Here is a 15939-nt window from a genome sequence, read left to right on the forward strand (position 1 = left end):
GGAATAATACAGTTCCTGTTTTTTTCTGATTTACTTATTTCGCTTCGTATCATGTTATCAAGATCCCACCATTTTGCTGTAAATGTTCCGATGTCATCATTTCTTATGGCTGAGTAGTATTCCATAGTGTATATGTGCCACATCTTCTTTATCCAGTCGTCTATTGATGGGCTTTTTGGTTGTTTCCATGTCCTGGCCACTGTGAACAATGCTGCAATAAACATGGGGCTGCATGTGTCTTTACGTATCAATGTTTCTGAGTTTTTGGGATATATACCCAGTAGAGGGATTGCTGGGTCATAAGGTAGTTCTATTTTCAGTTTTTTGAGGAACCACCATACTTTCTTCCATAATGGTTGTACTACTTTACATTCCCACCAACAGTGTATGAGGGTTCCTTTTTCTCCACAGCCTCTCCAACATTTGCTGTTACCTGACTTGCTAATAACAGCTAATCGAACAGGTGTGAGGTGGTATCTCATTGCCGTTTTGATTTGCATTTCTCTAATAGCTAAAGAAGATGAGCATCTTCTCATATATCTGTTGGCCATTTGTATTTCTTCCTGGGAGAAGTGTCTATTCATATCCTCTTCCCATTTTTTTATTGGATTGTTTGTTTGTTTGTTGTTGAGTTTTATGAGTTCTTTGTATATTTTGGATATTAGGCCCTTATCTGAGCTGTCGTTTGAAAAAATCATTTCCCATTTAGTTGGCTTTCTGTTTATTTTGTTATCAGTTTCTCTTGCTGAGCAAAAACTTCTTAGTCTGATGTAGTCCCATTCATTAATTTTTGCCCTCACTTCTCTTGCCATTGGAGTCAAATTCATAAAATGCTCTTTAAAACCCAGGTCCCTGAGTTGAGTACCTATGTCTTCTTCTATGTACTTAATTGTTTCAGGTCTTATGTTTAGATCTTTGATCCATTTTGAGTTAATTTTTGTACAGGGGGAGAGACTGTAGTCCAGTTTCATTCTTTTGCATGTGGCTTTCCAGTTTTCCCAGCACCATTTATTGAAGAGGCTTTCTTTTCTCCATTGTGTGTTGTTGGCCCCTTTATCAAAAATTATTTGACTATATATATGTGGTTTTATTTCTGGACTTTCTATTCTGTTCCATTGGTCTGAGTGTCTATTTTTCGCCAATACCATGCTGTTTTGATTGTCGTGGCCCTATAATAGAGTTTGAAGTCAGGTATTGAAATGCCCCCAGCTTCATTCTTTTTCTTTAGGATTGCTTTGGCTATTCGGGGTTTTTTATAGTTCCATATAAATCTGATGATTTTTTGCTCTATTTCTTTAAAAAATGTCATTGGAAGTTTGATGGGAATTGCATTAAATTTGTATATTGCTTTGGGTAATATAGCCATCTTGATTATATTTATTCTTCCTAGCCAAGAACAAGGTATATTCTTCCATCTCATTATATCTTTTTCGATTTCCCTTAACAATGGTTTATAGTTTTCATTATATAAGTCCTTTACATTCTTTGTTATGTTTATTCCTAAGTATTTTATTTTTTTTGTTGCAATCGTGAAGGGGATTATTCTTTTGAGTTCCTTCTCAGTTGTTTCATTGTTGGCATATAGAAAGGCTATTGACTTCTGTATGTTAATTTTGTATCCTGCGACCTTACTGTATTGGCTTATTGTTTCTAGTAGTCTTTTTGTGGATTCTTTGGGGTTTTCGATGTATAGTATCATATCATCTGCAAAAAGTGATACCTTTACTTCTTCTTTTCCGATATGGATGCCTTTTATTTCTTTGTCTTGTCTGATTGCTCTGGCTAGAACCTCTAGTACCACATTAAATAAGAGTGGAGAGAGTGGACAACCCTGTCTTGTTCCTGATTTAAGGGGGAAAGCCTTCAGTTTAGTGCCATTTAATATGATGTTAGCTGATGGTTTATCATATATGGCCTTTATCATGTTGAGATATTTTCCTTCTATACCCATTTTGTTGAGAGTCTTAAACATAAAATTGTGTTGTATTTTATCGAAAGCCTTTTCTGCGTCTATTGATAAGATCATGTGGTTTTTGTTCTTTGTTTTGTTGATATGGTGTATTACATTAACCGTTTTACGTATGTTGAACCATCCTTGAGATTCTGGGATGAATTCCACTTGATCATGATGTATTATTTTTTTAATATGTTGTTGTATTCTATTTGCTAGTATTTTGTTTAGTATTTTAGCATCTGTATTCATTAGAGATATTGGTCTGTAGTTTTCTTTTTTTGTGCCATCCTTGCCTGGTTTTGGTATGAGGGTTATGTTGGCTTCGTAAAATGTGTTTGGAAGTATTGCTTCTTCTTCAATTTTTTGGAAGACTTTGAGTAGAATAGGAACCAAGTCTTCTTTGAATGTTTGATAAAATTCGCTGGTATAGCCGTCAGGGCCTGGACTTTTATTTTTGGGGAGGTTTTTAATGGTTTTTTTCTATTTCTTCTCTACTGATAGGTCTGTTTAGGCTTTCTGCTTCTTCTTGACTCAGTCTGGGAAGGTTGTATTTTTCTAGGAATTTATCCATTTCTTCTAGGTTGTTGAATTTAGTAGCATAAAGTTTTTTATAGTATTCTACAATAATTCTTTGTATATCTACGGTGTCCGTGGTGATTTCTCCTCTTTCATTTTGGATTTTGTTTATATGAGTTCTTTCTCTTTTTTCCTTGGTAAGTCTTGCCAAGGGTTTGTCAATTTTGTTGATCTTTTCAAAGAACCAGCTCCTTGTTCTATTAATTTTTTCTATAGTTTTTCTGTTCTCTAATTCATTTATTTCTGCTCTGATTTTTATTATCTCCTTTCTTCGGCTGGTTTTGGGTTGTCTTTGTTCTTCTTTTTCTAGTTCCTTAAGGTGGGAAGTTAAGTGGTTCACTTGGGCTCTCTCTTGTTTGTTCATATATGCCTGAAGTGATATGAACTTCCCTCTTATCACTGCTTTTGCTGCATCCCATAGATTCTGATATGTCATATTGTCATTTTCATTAGTCTGTATATATCTTTTGATCTCTGCACTTATTTCTTCTTTGACCCATTCATTTTTTAAAAGTATGTTGTTTAGTTTCCACATTTTTGTGGGATTTTTTTCCTCTTTTTTGCAGTTGAATTCTAGTTTCAAGGCTTTATGATCAGAAAATATGCTTGGTACAACTTCAATTTTTCTGAATTTGCTGATGTTGTTTTTGTGGCCCAACATATGGTCAATTCTTGAGAATGATCCATGTACACTGGAGAAAAATGTATACTCAGTCACTTTGGGATGAAATGTCCTGTAGATGTCTATCATATCCAGGTGCTCTAGTGTTTTGTTTAAGGCCACTATGTCTTTGTTGATTCTCTGTTTGGATGACCGATCTAGAGCAGACGGCATTTGTTTTGATGGGCAACAGGCACAGGGCACTATGGGGTCACTCAGGCTCGAATACAGGGCTAGGGGCAAGGACAGTATAGGCACATATGAGAGGTAGGGAGACAGCCCCAGCCACTAAAACAAAGGAAAATAGCCAGGAAGTCAAACAGTAACACTCAGCACTTCAGAGGAAAGAAAAAGAGGAAGAAGGCTATGGAAAGCAGGAGTGTGACACCTGTCACTGTCACTTGGTATTTCCACATTTTCCAGTAGAGGCATCTTATGCCCAGGTCCGGGGCAAGGCCATCATGATGAGAAATGACACACAGCTCTTTTAGAATTTCTTACCAAGCATGTCAGGATCTGTAAGAAATATATCAAGACTAGCAAAATGAGAATTTGCAGGTAAATACAATTGCTAACAGAATGGACAAAATGATCAACTCTAACTAGAAATAATTATGGATTAAATTGAGACTCCCTTTTTTGCCTATCAGATAAGGCTTGAAATGATAATAAAGCTAAGGAATGAGACTGGTTATAGAAGAACAAAACCTGGTTTATTAAAACTACTGCCCTGCCTGACCAGGCAGTGGCGCAGTGGATAGAGCGTCAGACTGGGATGCGGAAGGACCCAGGTTTGAGACGCCGAGATCGCCAGCTTGAGCGAGGGCTCATCTGGTTTGAGCAAAAGCTCACCAGCTTGGACCCAAGGTCGCTGGCTCGAGCAAGGGGTTACTCGGTCTGCTGAAGGCCCACGGTCAAGGAACATATGAGAAAGCAATCAATAAAGAACTAAGGTGTCGCAATGCGCAACGAAAAACTTAATGATTGATGCTTCTTATCTCTCCATTCCTGTCTGTCTATCCCTCTCTCTGACTCTCTGTCTCTGTTAAAAAGACAACAACAACAATCTACTGCCCTTTGGCCCTGGCCAGTTGGCTCAGTGGTAGTCAGCTTAGCACGTGGACGTCCCGGTTCAATTCCCGGTCAGGGCACACAGGAGAAGCCACCATCTGCTTCTCCACTTACCCCCTCCTGCAGCCATGACTCCAATGATTCAAGCAAAGTTGGCCCTGGGCACCGAGGATGGTTCCATGGCCTTGCATCAAGTGCTAAAATAGCTTGGTTGCCAGGCAATGGAGCAGTGGCTCAGACTGCAGAGCATCGCCTGGTAGGGTGCTTTCTGGGTGGATCCTGGTCAGGGTGCATGTGGGAGTCTGTCTCTGCCTTCCCACCTCTCCATTAAAAAAAAAAAAAAAGTACTGCCCTTTAGACCAGTGTTTTTCAACCACCAGTCTGCAGACCAGTCTACAAAAGACAATCACCCTGATGTATGAAGATGATAGACCCATTGATCTTAGTTGAATTTGCTTATGCTTGGAGTGATTACTACCTTAGCAGTCCCCAAAATAATTCTATTTTTAGCAGCCCCCAAGTGTAAAAGGTTTGAAAACCTCTGCTTTCTGAAATGATGGAAATATTCTCTGTCTGCATCGTCCAGTATGGTAGCCACTAACCCCATGAGGCTCTTGTGGACTAAGACTAGTGCCCAGTGCAAGAAAGCAACTGGCTTTCAAATTGCATTTAGATTTAAATGTGACTAGCTATATGTGGCTAAATGGCTACCATATTAGCACAGGTCTAGAACACAATTGGGCATCATGTAGCAAATTCCATAAATCTGTACATAATCTTGGATCAGTATCCGTGTTTAGGAATCCAGTTTAAGGAAATAATCAGATGTTTTCAAAGATTTTATCACAGTGCTATTAGAACAAGGAAAAGGTGGCAACAGATCAGATGTCTAAAACCAGGTTGATTATATAAATTATAATATCAATTAGAATATTGTGCAGTCATTGAAACTTTTGAAAACTTAATAAGAAAATGCTCAGTATATAATATAAATAAGCAGAAATGTAAAACTATACCTAAGAATGGTTTCAATTATGTTTAATAATATTATAAAAGGATAGGTAAAATGATACATTTTTTAAAACATCCACACAGGAAGGAACTGATCCAAAATGGTTATAGGTTGAGTTCAGGGTTGTCCGATTACAGTTGATACTTTTCATTCTTTAAACTTTTCTGAAATTTCCATGTTTTCTATAATGAGCATATATTGCTTTTACATTTTTAAAAAATAAAGGTGCTAGGCCCTGGCCGGTTGGCTCAGTGGTAGAGCGTCGGCCTGGCGTTCAGAAGTCCCGGGTTCGATTCCCGGCCAGGGCACACAGGAGAAGTGCCCATCTGCTTCTCCACCCCTCCCCCTCTCCTTCCTCTCTGTCTCTCTCTTCCCCTCCCGCAGCCAAGGCTCCATTGGAGCAAGGATGGCCCCGGGCGCTGGGGATGGCTCCTTGGCCTCTGTCCCAGGCGCTAGAGTGGCTCTGGTCGCTGCAGAGCGATGCCCCGGAGGGGCAGAGCATCGCCCCCTGGTGGGCAGAGCGTCGCCCCTTGGTGGGCGTGCCGGGTGGATACCGGTCGGGGGCATGTGGGAGTCTGTCTGACTGTCTCTCCCGTTTCCAGCTTCAGAAAAATAAATAAATAAATAAATAAATAAAATAAAGGTGTTCTATTATCTTTAGAACACCTTTCCAAAAATCCTTGTGACAAATCCACTAGAAATGCTATTTCAGCCTTTAAAATTCTTACCCACCAGGAGCTGGAGGACACCTCCCAGGAGTAAGAAGATGGTGATCTTAGATGGTGATTCCTGTTCCAGGGCTCTGGCCTCATGGGGAGGTGTCTTAGGTGGGCTGTTTTCATCTGGGCTGGGCTCTCCAAGGCTGCAATGAATTTGGAAATGTGTACCCTTCCATTTGGATAACTTTACTCAAATTAATGATTCCCCACGACTCTCGACACACACATACCCCACATATACTCTCCTTCTGGAATATTATTAAAAAGTAGAACCTCCTGACCTGACCAGGTAGTGACGCAGTAGATAGAGCATCAGCCTGGGATGCTGGGGACCCAGATTCTAAACGCCAAGATTGCTGGCTTGAGTGTGGGCTCACCAGCTTTAGCGCAGGGTCGCTGACTTGAGCATGGGATCATAGACATGACCCCATGGTCGCTGGCTTGAGCCCACAGGTTGCTGGCTTGAAGCCCAAGATCACTGGTGTGAGCAAGGGGTCACTGGCTCAGCTGGAGCCCCCAGTCAGGGCCCAAATGAGAAAGTAATCAATGACCAACTAAAGTGCTGCAACACTGAGTTGATGCTTCTCATCTCTCTCCCTTCCTGTCTGTCTCTCTTTCTCGCTAAAAAGAAGGAAAAAAAAGGGGGGGGGGGAACCAATGTAGAACCCCCTGAACTGATGCTCTCATTTTACAATCTGTTCTCTCCTTTTCTGCTATCTCTCTTGGTGGTTAGCTTTCTGGGAGATTTAACTCATAATTCTTTCACTGAGTTTTTGATTTCTGTTTCCAGATTTTTAAATTCCTAGAACTCTCTTATTCTTTCAGTGTTCGTTGGCTCTTAATTGCAACTTCTTGTTTTACGGATGCAACATTTTATCTTCTCTCTTTAAGGCATGCAGTCTCCCAAAGGGGAAAAAATTGGTTCTTGGGGGGTTAGCAAAAAATCTCAGATATTTGGCCTAGGTCTGATCAAGTGATTTGGAGGATGACAAAGATGTTACCATCACCCCTTCATTTTTCAGCAGGCCGAGCTGGCAGGGAAGTGCTGCTTCCTTACTTCGTGGACATCCTGCTCCAGTCAAGTTGGCCTTTTCTCAGTCCTGAAAGGGGCGGAAGAGAGAAGGTGGGGCCACCTTAGTGCTTTGTGGCCCTCCAAAACGCAGTTCTTTCTGACAAAAATCATTCTTTATTATTTAATTTTCTCTCGTTAGGTAAAAATAAGATTTAATTGTAATTTTTCTCCTTAGAGGTGTGATTTAGGCTTTCACTTCCTTGCATAGTCTTCGAGTATTAGTCTGGGCTGGTAGTCTGGGCTGTCCAGAGAAACAGAACAGGGCGCACACACACACACACACACACACACATACACACACGCACACGAAGAGATTTACTATAAAGAATTGGCTCACACAATTATGAAAGTAAGGGGCTGGGGGAGGAGTCAGCATATTTCTGACCCCTAATATGACTATATTTGAAGAAAAGTCCTTTAAAGAGGTAATTAAGCTTAAATGATGTAATAAATGTGGGCCCTGATCCAATAGGACTGGTGTCCTTAGGAGAAGAGACACCAGGGACGTGCATGCGGAGAAAAGGTGGCTGTCGGCAAGCCAGGAACAGGTGCTTCAGGAGAAACCCAAGTTCCAGCACCTTGTTCTTGGACTTGAAGCCTCCAGACTGAGAAAATAAATGTTTGTTGTTTAAGCCGTCCAATCTGGGGTACTTGGTTATGGCAGCTTGAGCAGACTAACAGCTCCTAGCCTGGGAATGCAAGGGGACCTCTGGTTCTAGGCTCACTGTTTCTGCTTGAACAGAAAACTCCCAGCACTCCGAGATCTCCCTCAGGGGAGGCTCAGTGACTTGTAGCTGTCCCCCTGAGCAGGGAACGCAGAACCCCTCTGGCCTCGGCAGTGTTCATGGGAGGACCAGAGACACAGGGCCAGCCAGGTGGAACTGGTGCTACCGTAGGGCTGCTGATCGTTACTTGGTGAGGGTGTTTGAATTCCAAGACGTGACCTTCAGGTGCCTTGTTCTTGCCTCGCGGCTTCCTCTCGGCTACTTGGCCACGTGCCTTTCCCCATTCTCCTCTATCTCAGGCCGCAGCCTGGAAACTGCATTTCCCAAACTGCCTTTCGAGCTGGGTTCCTTGCCTGTTGGGTTCTGCAAAGCACTGGTGTGAGGTTGAAAGGAAAAGCCTGTGGGGTGTGTGTGTGACATTAGCAATGGCTGTGGTAGGTTGTAGACTCTCCCTTAGTGGGTACTGAGTGGGGCAGCAGTGTGGCCAGAGTAACTAAGGGCCCCAGTGGCTCAGAGGGCAGTTTTAATAGCAGGAACAGGTAGACTTTGTCTTTCTGTTCAATGAGAGGCAGTGAGTTTAATGGTGGCAGCGGCAGCTGCGACTCTCCGGTGCATCAGTGGTGAGCAAATGCATGCCCGAGAGCTCTGGGTAAAACTACTCTCCCCTTTTGTCTCTGTGTTGTAGCATGTCAGTATTTCCTTCCTTTTTAAGGCTGAATAATATTCCATTGTATGTATAGACCATATTTTGCTCATCTGTTCATCTGTTGATGGACACGTGGGTTGCTCCCATGTTTTAGCTGTGGCGAATAATGCTGTGAACATAGGTATGCAAATATCTCTTTGAGACTCTGCTTTCAGTTTGGAGACCTATACCCAGAAATGGAATGACTGGATCATGTGGTAATTGTCAACTTTTTGAGGAACCACCACAAATGGTCTTCCACAGAGTCTGTACCAGTAGCGTGAATGCAAACACCAGACCAAAAACCAACACAAGGATTCCAATCATTGGTTCCTTAATAACATCACTTTCCCCATGGAGAAAGCTCTGAATTTATTTACGACTGGGAACTTATTGGACATGCAGAATTTCAGGTCCCCTCCCAGACCTACTAAATTAAACCCTGAATTTTTACATGCTCCCTAAATGATTTGTGCATACATGAACGTTTAAGAAGCACTAGGCCAGGGCAGTGATTTTCAGCCTTGGCTGAACATTGGAATTATCAACAGAGTTTATAAAAAATACTGGCATGTGAGGTCCCCCTTACCCCCGCCCCAGAGATCCAGATGATTGGTCAGGTGCATGGCCTGAGCTTCTTCATTTAAAAATACTCTTCAGATGATTGAGAATCAAAGATTTAAACTAGACCATTGAAAAATATGGAAAACTTTAAGAAATAAAGCTGATAAAGAACATACCCTTCAAAATAATAAGAAGAGCACACTACAGACCAATCTCATTTACGATGAAAATAAAGTCCAGTAATGATAAAAAAAAACACAATAAAATAAGATGAAGACAGTTAATTGCAGAAATACAAGCAATAGTGTGCTGCTGGTTTAAGAAAAAAGGACTGGGCCCTGGCCAGTTGGCTCAGTGGTAGAGCGTCGGCCTGGCGTGCAGGAGTCCCTGGTTCGATTGCCGGCCAGGGCGCACAGGAGAAGCGCCCATCTGCTTCTCCACCCCTCCCCCTCTCCTTCCTCTCTGTCTCTCTCTTCCCCTCCAGCAGCCAAGGCTCCATTGGAGCAAAGTTGGCCTCGGGCACTAAGGATGGCTCCATGGCCTCTGCCTCAGGTGCTAGAATGGCCCTGGTCGCAGCGGGGCAGCGCCCCAGATGGGCAGAGCATCGCCCCCTGGTGGGCATGCCGGGTGGATCCCGGTCGGGCGCATGCGGGAGTGAGTCTGACTGCCTCCCCGTTTCCAACTTCAGAAAAATTAAAAAATTAAAAATAAAAAGATAAAAGGACTGACCTGTTGATTCCTGTGGTGTAAATACTCCCACCGTGACTAATTTTAAGCATAGCTAATTTGAAGCTAAGTTTTCTTCTAGCAAAGAACAGTGCTAATTTTAAGTAAGCTACCACATGACCTCAAACCTACTTGAAAATTTCTGAAAATTAAACACTGGCTCTCGCAAGCTAAGAGCCAGCTGGCTCACCCCAGTAGAGGTTGATTCAAAGTTAAGCAACACACCAATGAATTCATTCCCTGGATATATTAAAGAAAAGAAACCACGTTATCAAACTGCAGCTACGTTTAGGATGAGATGCCTTGCGGTCTCCACTTTGGCACCGGATCCATCCTTCCAGGTTGTCCTGCACCAGCTGGCTTCTGGCATTTCCCTGACCTGCTGTTCCCTGAAGGCATCTGTGACACCGGCTTTGCTGCCAGGTCTGGCCTAGCCCAGACTTGCTGGGGCCACTTTGCCCTTTGGTGTTGGCCTAGCTCTGATCAAGTGCTTCGGAGGAGGATGACAAAGATGTTACCATCACCTCTTCATTTTTCAGCAGGCCGAGCTGGCAGGGGAAGTGCTGCTTCCTTACTTCGAGGACATCCTGCTTCAGTCAAGTTGGCCCTTTCTCAGTGGGAAGAGAGAAGGTGGGGGCCACCTCCTGTGCCTGGAAACGGAGGCTTCCTGCCTCGGCACAGGCGTGGCTGCCCCCGCGCCCCGTTCCCCTTCTCTGCCCTCAGTTCCTTACTTCCTGGGCTTAGTCATGCCAGTCCCTCTTTCTTGGAACTGGGAGTTCTGGTTGCTTTCCCATCCATTCCCGTTTTGTTTAGACATCCAGAGTCTGTTTCCATTGCTCCTGAGCGATTCGTAAACCACCATTTATTCTTAACCAAGAGGGCTGCCTGGTACAGGAACCAGAATCTGTATGTCAGCTGTAATGACAGATACCAAGGACATTCATTTTCTGGGCCTTGTGCTAGGATTCTGGGGCAGTGGGTTCATCAGCAACTTCCAGATATGCCAGCTCTTCAGGGTTACCAGGTGGCTTCCAGAATTCCGCGAGAGCCACTGGGCACAACTGTGAGTGTGAGTCACTGCCTCGCAGAGGCTATGTTCCTGGGAGAACTGCGGCAGCCTGTGAGCCCCTCCCCCGCTCTGCTCTCTCCACCCTGCAGGAGCAGTGCCGCCCCCTCTTCTGGCAAAAATGCTGGGAAGTTGACAGAGATTCTGCGACACAAGCTTATTTATTTTCAGTAGGATTTTATTTATTTATTCACCTAACAAGTAGCCATTGAGCACCTATAATTGTGGCCACTTTGTGCTGGAGATGGAGCAGTGAACCAGAGGGACATAAACCCCTGAGCCCTATATTCTTTTTTTTTTTTTTTAATTAATTTATTTATTTATTCATTTTTAGAGAGGAGAGAGAGAGACAAGAGAGAGACAGAGAGAGAGAGAAGGGGGGAGGAGCTGGAAGCATCAACTCCCATATGTGCCTTGACCAGGCAAGCCCAGGGTTTTGAACCAGCGACCTCAGCATTTCCAGGTCATTTTATCCACTGCGCCACCACAGGTCAGGCCAAATGAGCCCTATATTCCATCAGGGGAAGGAAAAATGAACAAAATCAGTCCTAAAAAATAAACGAATAAGGTGCTTTGGGGTGGCCCTAAGCAACATGGAGAAAGTACGAGTGGAGAGAGACGGGATGGGAGAGAGCTTCTGCAGCTCAGAAAGTCAGGGAAGGCCATTCTGGGGAGGGAAAGGGCTGGGAGCTGAGTGAGGAGGAAGAGCCAACCATGGGGAGGGCGGGGAGGGTGGGGAAGGGGGTAGCAAGGGCCAAGACTGTGCAGTGGGGATGGGCTTGGAGTGTCTGAGGAGTCAGGTGAGAGGAGGGGCAGCAGCGCAGTGGGCAGCGGCGACAGAGGCAGACGAGGGCTGGATCGGCGGCCGGGACCACGCACAGAGGCACTGCATTTTGTGTCTAGTGGGAAGATAGGGAGGTTCATGAGAGCTGAGTCATGGTTTGGAAAGGTCACTGTGGCGGTGGTGTGGGGACGGACTGGGATGGAGCAACCAGGGGAGCAGGAGACAGGCTGGGAGGCGGCTGCGAGGCCAGAGACAGCGCCAGCAGCTACCATCTGGTGATGCAAAGCGACCTTAGTCATCTGAAGTCATTCCTCCCAGACAGCTCTGCAGTCAGAACCTATTGCTGCAATCCAGAAACACAGCAGCTACTTGCCAGGGGGAAAATCCATGTATTTTATATTTATGCTGAAACAATAGTAATTACAGGGCAACTCCTTGTCTTCCCGGCTGTCTCCTGATTATCCTCACAACTCTTGCAAGTGAGTGATCTGCCTCGCCCACCTGCTCCTCGTTGTGGGATGCTGGAAGTCCTCAGGGACTCGGCACCCTCTGCGCCCCCCAGCTACATTGCCAGCATGTCCCCTGCAGCAGCAGAGGGGTAGGGAGCAGAGACTCTTGAAGATGCTTCACATATTACCAATTATTTGATTACTTTGACATAGCTTAGTTATTCATCTCAAATCCTTCACCATTCTGGAGGAATATATTCACTCATTCCTTTGTCCATTTATTCATCCTTTCAGTCAACAGGCATTTGTGGAATCCCCACTATATGCCACACCCCATGCTGGGTAGGAGCTGGAGATACGGAGGCAACAGGCACCGATCCTACCCCCAGGAGGAGTGGCCATCTGCAGATATCACTGCGACTTGCTCTTCATCGTGCACCAACACCAACCCAGGTTTTCCAGCCACAGAACTAGATACTCTCTCTCTCTCTAGTAGAAGGAAAGAAATAAAAATTCACATATATCAAGTATTCAGATACTGTGTAAGGTCCTTTCACAGAACTAGCCTCATTCAGTTCTCACAAAATCTTGGGAAATGGGTCTGCTTGTTCCCATTTCTATTGATGAGTGTAGTGAGGCCAGGGGAGGTTGAGCTATCTGCACACTATTGGATGGCCGGGAAGTAGCCACGCAATCAGCTCTGCTTGACTGATAGAACCACGCTCTCTCCTCCCCACCACAGTTGAACTTGGCAGAAGTAGATCAAACTCAAAGAGAAGGGAGGACTGGGCCACACAATGCCCTCCTCGGTTAAAGGAGAGCAAATGTGCCCTGTCAGGATGGGAAGGAAGTCACATGTCAGGGATGATAAAGTGTCAGCAACAACAAAAGAATCGTAGAAACAGTAACAAACACAAAGGGACATCATGGAAAAACCCAACAAGCTGTTTCACTTCACAGAAAAAATCCTTGAAAAACCTTAGAGAAAGCTTAGGGACTGGGTAGGCTGTGGAGTAATTATTCATCTGAACGGTTTACTGGGAGGCAGAATTCCGTCTGCTGGAGTGTGTGCAGCACACAGCTGCTTAGGGGACAGAGGGGGAGCGTTCTCCTGGGACTTTGAGTTCAAGTCAACCAAACGGGGTCCTAGCTTGGGGTCAGGAAGAGGAGCCCTCCAGGTCCCTGTGTCTTAACCTGGGCGCCGACACCCATGGGACTGTTGGCAGGCCAAGGGCTTAACAAGTCACAGGCGAAAAAGGACTGGTCTTTCTTTTCTTTTTTTTAGGAATGACAATATTACTTAAAAATGTGAGCAAAATCAATAGCATTCCTTTGAGAACAAACATTAATATATTATGGGAGAGACAGCCAGTTTTATACAAAACGTTAAGATAGTGCAAGTCTTCAAGGACGTTTCGTGACTTGGGTGGCTGCTTCCAGCTTCGTTCCCAGACTCTCAAAGATCTGTGACGTTTGGTAGGAAATCACTGAGACACTCCGTGCGGGCTATCTCAAACTTGTGTCAGATGAACTACCCACTTCCCATGCTCAAATCAATCCTAGGGGTGGCTCCTGTGAGTGGGCCCCACGTGCTGCTGTGATGGGAAAATCCCTCAGGCATCAAGACACGGGTGCCCGAGGGGGAGAGCCAGAGTGCGCAGGTGACCAGGTGAGGCACTGACTGCAGGTGACGGGGTGGGGCACTGACCGCTGGAGGATGGGCGAGTTAAACACCTCTGTCCATACCTACAAAACAAAAGAGACAGGAACAGATCAGTTTTGACATTATTTGATTAAAATTTTGATGGAAAGAGGTTTGACCAGCCTGAATCTTCCCACTTCTCCCTCCACACCCCAACTTGCCACAGTCTGTGATTTCATGGCAGTTCCTTTAGCCACTTGTGTGTGATTTAGTCTGCAAGAGTGTGTTTGTCAGAAATTCTAACACCACCCGCTCTTCAAAGCCCCGTGTTATAATGTGTAAACTCCTCAGTGATTTGGGAGGGGGTGTGTCAGAAAATACTCATTATTTTGGTACCCACTTATTAGCAAAAACTTGAATTCCTAGAAGGTTTTTTTTCTTTTTTCTTTCTTTTTTTTTTTTTCTGGTGTTGTCTGTTAATCAAACAAAAACCATGACTTTCAAAGCTTATGACCGGCCTGACCTGTGGTGGCGCAGTGGATAAAGCGTTGACCTGGGAACACTGAGGTCGCTGGTTCAAAACCCTGCACTTGCATGGTCAAGGCACATATGGGAGTTGATGCTTCCTGCTCCTCCCCTTTCTCTCTCTCTCTGTCTCTCTCTCCTCTAAAATGAATAAATAATAAGTAAATAAATTTATGACCATGGGACGTTAGACTCATCTGGTTAGACTTCAATATAAGTAGAGCCGTTAAGAGCTTGCTCTTCCCTGAGTAAATGACGTCACAGTGCTACCTTCAATGGAAAGCAGTTACATCCGCTCCATTTCCAGGTGAGAGAATGTGGATGCTGGAGAGGAAACATCATTATTTTTAAAAGTACTTAGCTGTAAAGGAAAGGAAATAGAGAATAGCACATTTTAAACTATACCGTGACATCGTGAGCCCTGGCCTGATAGCTCAGTTGGTTAGAGCATCGTCCTAAAGCAGTTCGATCCCCAGTCAGGGCACATAAAGGAACAGCTCAATGTTCCTGTCTGTCTCTCTCTCTCCCTCTTCCTCTCTTGCTAAAATTAATAATAATAAAAAAAATTTTAAGCTACACTGTGAGTACAATAGTGTATAAAGTATGTAAATTTATAGACAAGAACAGGAAGGTAAAATGGGGAAATGAATACTGTTTTGCCAAGACAATACATTTTCTTTTCTCTTTTTTTTTTTGACTTAAAACAACACGCATTTATCATTTCATAGTTCTAGAGGTCCGAAGTCCTAAAACCAAGGTGTTGGAAGGACTGTATTTCTTCTGAAGGCTCTAGGGAGAATCCATTCCCTTGCTTTTTCTAGCTTCTAGAGGCTGCCTACAGCCCTGGGCTCTGGGCCCCTTCCTTCACCTTCAAGGGCGGCAGCATAGCATCTTCAAACTTCTCTCTAATCTCTGCTCATTTTCTTTTCAAAACAGGAGGAAGGAGAGATCAGCAGTCTCCTATAATCACATCCCAATGTGACATGAACCTTTCAGTGTGTTTTCAGTTACTGTTGGCACCTTTTCTAAGTTCAGACCCATTACTGAGGGATTTCCCCACATTTCCTACCACCCATTCTTGTTTCCTCTAAAATAGCCAAAAAATTTGGACGGGCGGGTGGAGCACAGTGAACATGGACCAACCTCGAAAACACTATGCCCAGCGAAAGAAGCAGGCACAAAGGCCATGTGTTGTATAATCCCTTTTAAATAATATTTCTTTCTTTTTATTTTATTTTTTTTTATATTTTTCTGAGGCTGGAAACGGGAAGAGACAGTCAGACTCCCGCATGCGCCCGACCGGGATCCACCCGGCACGCCCACCAGGGGGCGACGCTCTGCCCACCAGGGGGCAATGCTCTGCCCCTCCGGGGCGTAGCTCTGTTGCTACCAGAACCCCCACAAATAATGCCCCCTGAAAACACACACTCTAGGGAAGAAATGCACTTGCTTCGAGAAGGAAGGAACGGCAAGACAGGCCTCCTGAGCCCCCTCCCGACAGGTTGCCCCCAAACCCCTTCTCTAGAAGACCAGCGACAGCGGCACTGTTCAGTAGGAACGCAGCAGGACCCACACATCTATCTGGACTTCTCAATTTCCAGTAGACATGCTAAAAGCATTAAAGGAAGCAGGTGGAAAAAAATTTTAGTAATGCGGTATATTTTCTTTAACCCAACATGTCCAAAGTATTATCGTTGTCAGCATTCAA

The 15939-nt window shown here is 44.4% G+C and overlaps 1 long non-coding RNA gene across 1 annotated transcript in view; it reads right to left on the reverse strand.

The window, feature by feature from the left end:
• LOC136382510 (uncharacterized) overlaps window positions 1-15939 on the reverse strand; it is a 296768-nt gene that overhangs the window by 183658 nt on the left and 97171 nt on the right. The window lies entirely within an intron of this gene.

The sequence above is a fragment of the Saccopteryx leptura genome, chromosome 10 (genome assembly GCF_036850995.1).
Source record: "Saccopteryx leptura isolate mSacLep1 chromosome 10, mSacLep1_pri_phased_curated, whole genome shotgun sequence".
Lineage (NCBI taxonomy): Eukaryota > Metazoa > Chordata > Mammalia > Chiroptera > Emballonuridae > Saccopteryx > Saccopteryx leptura.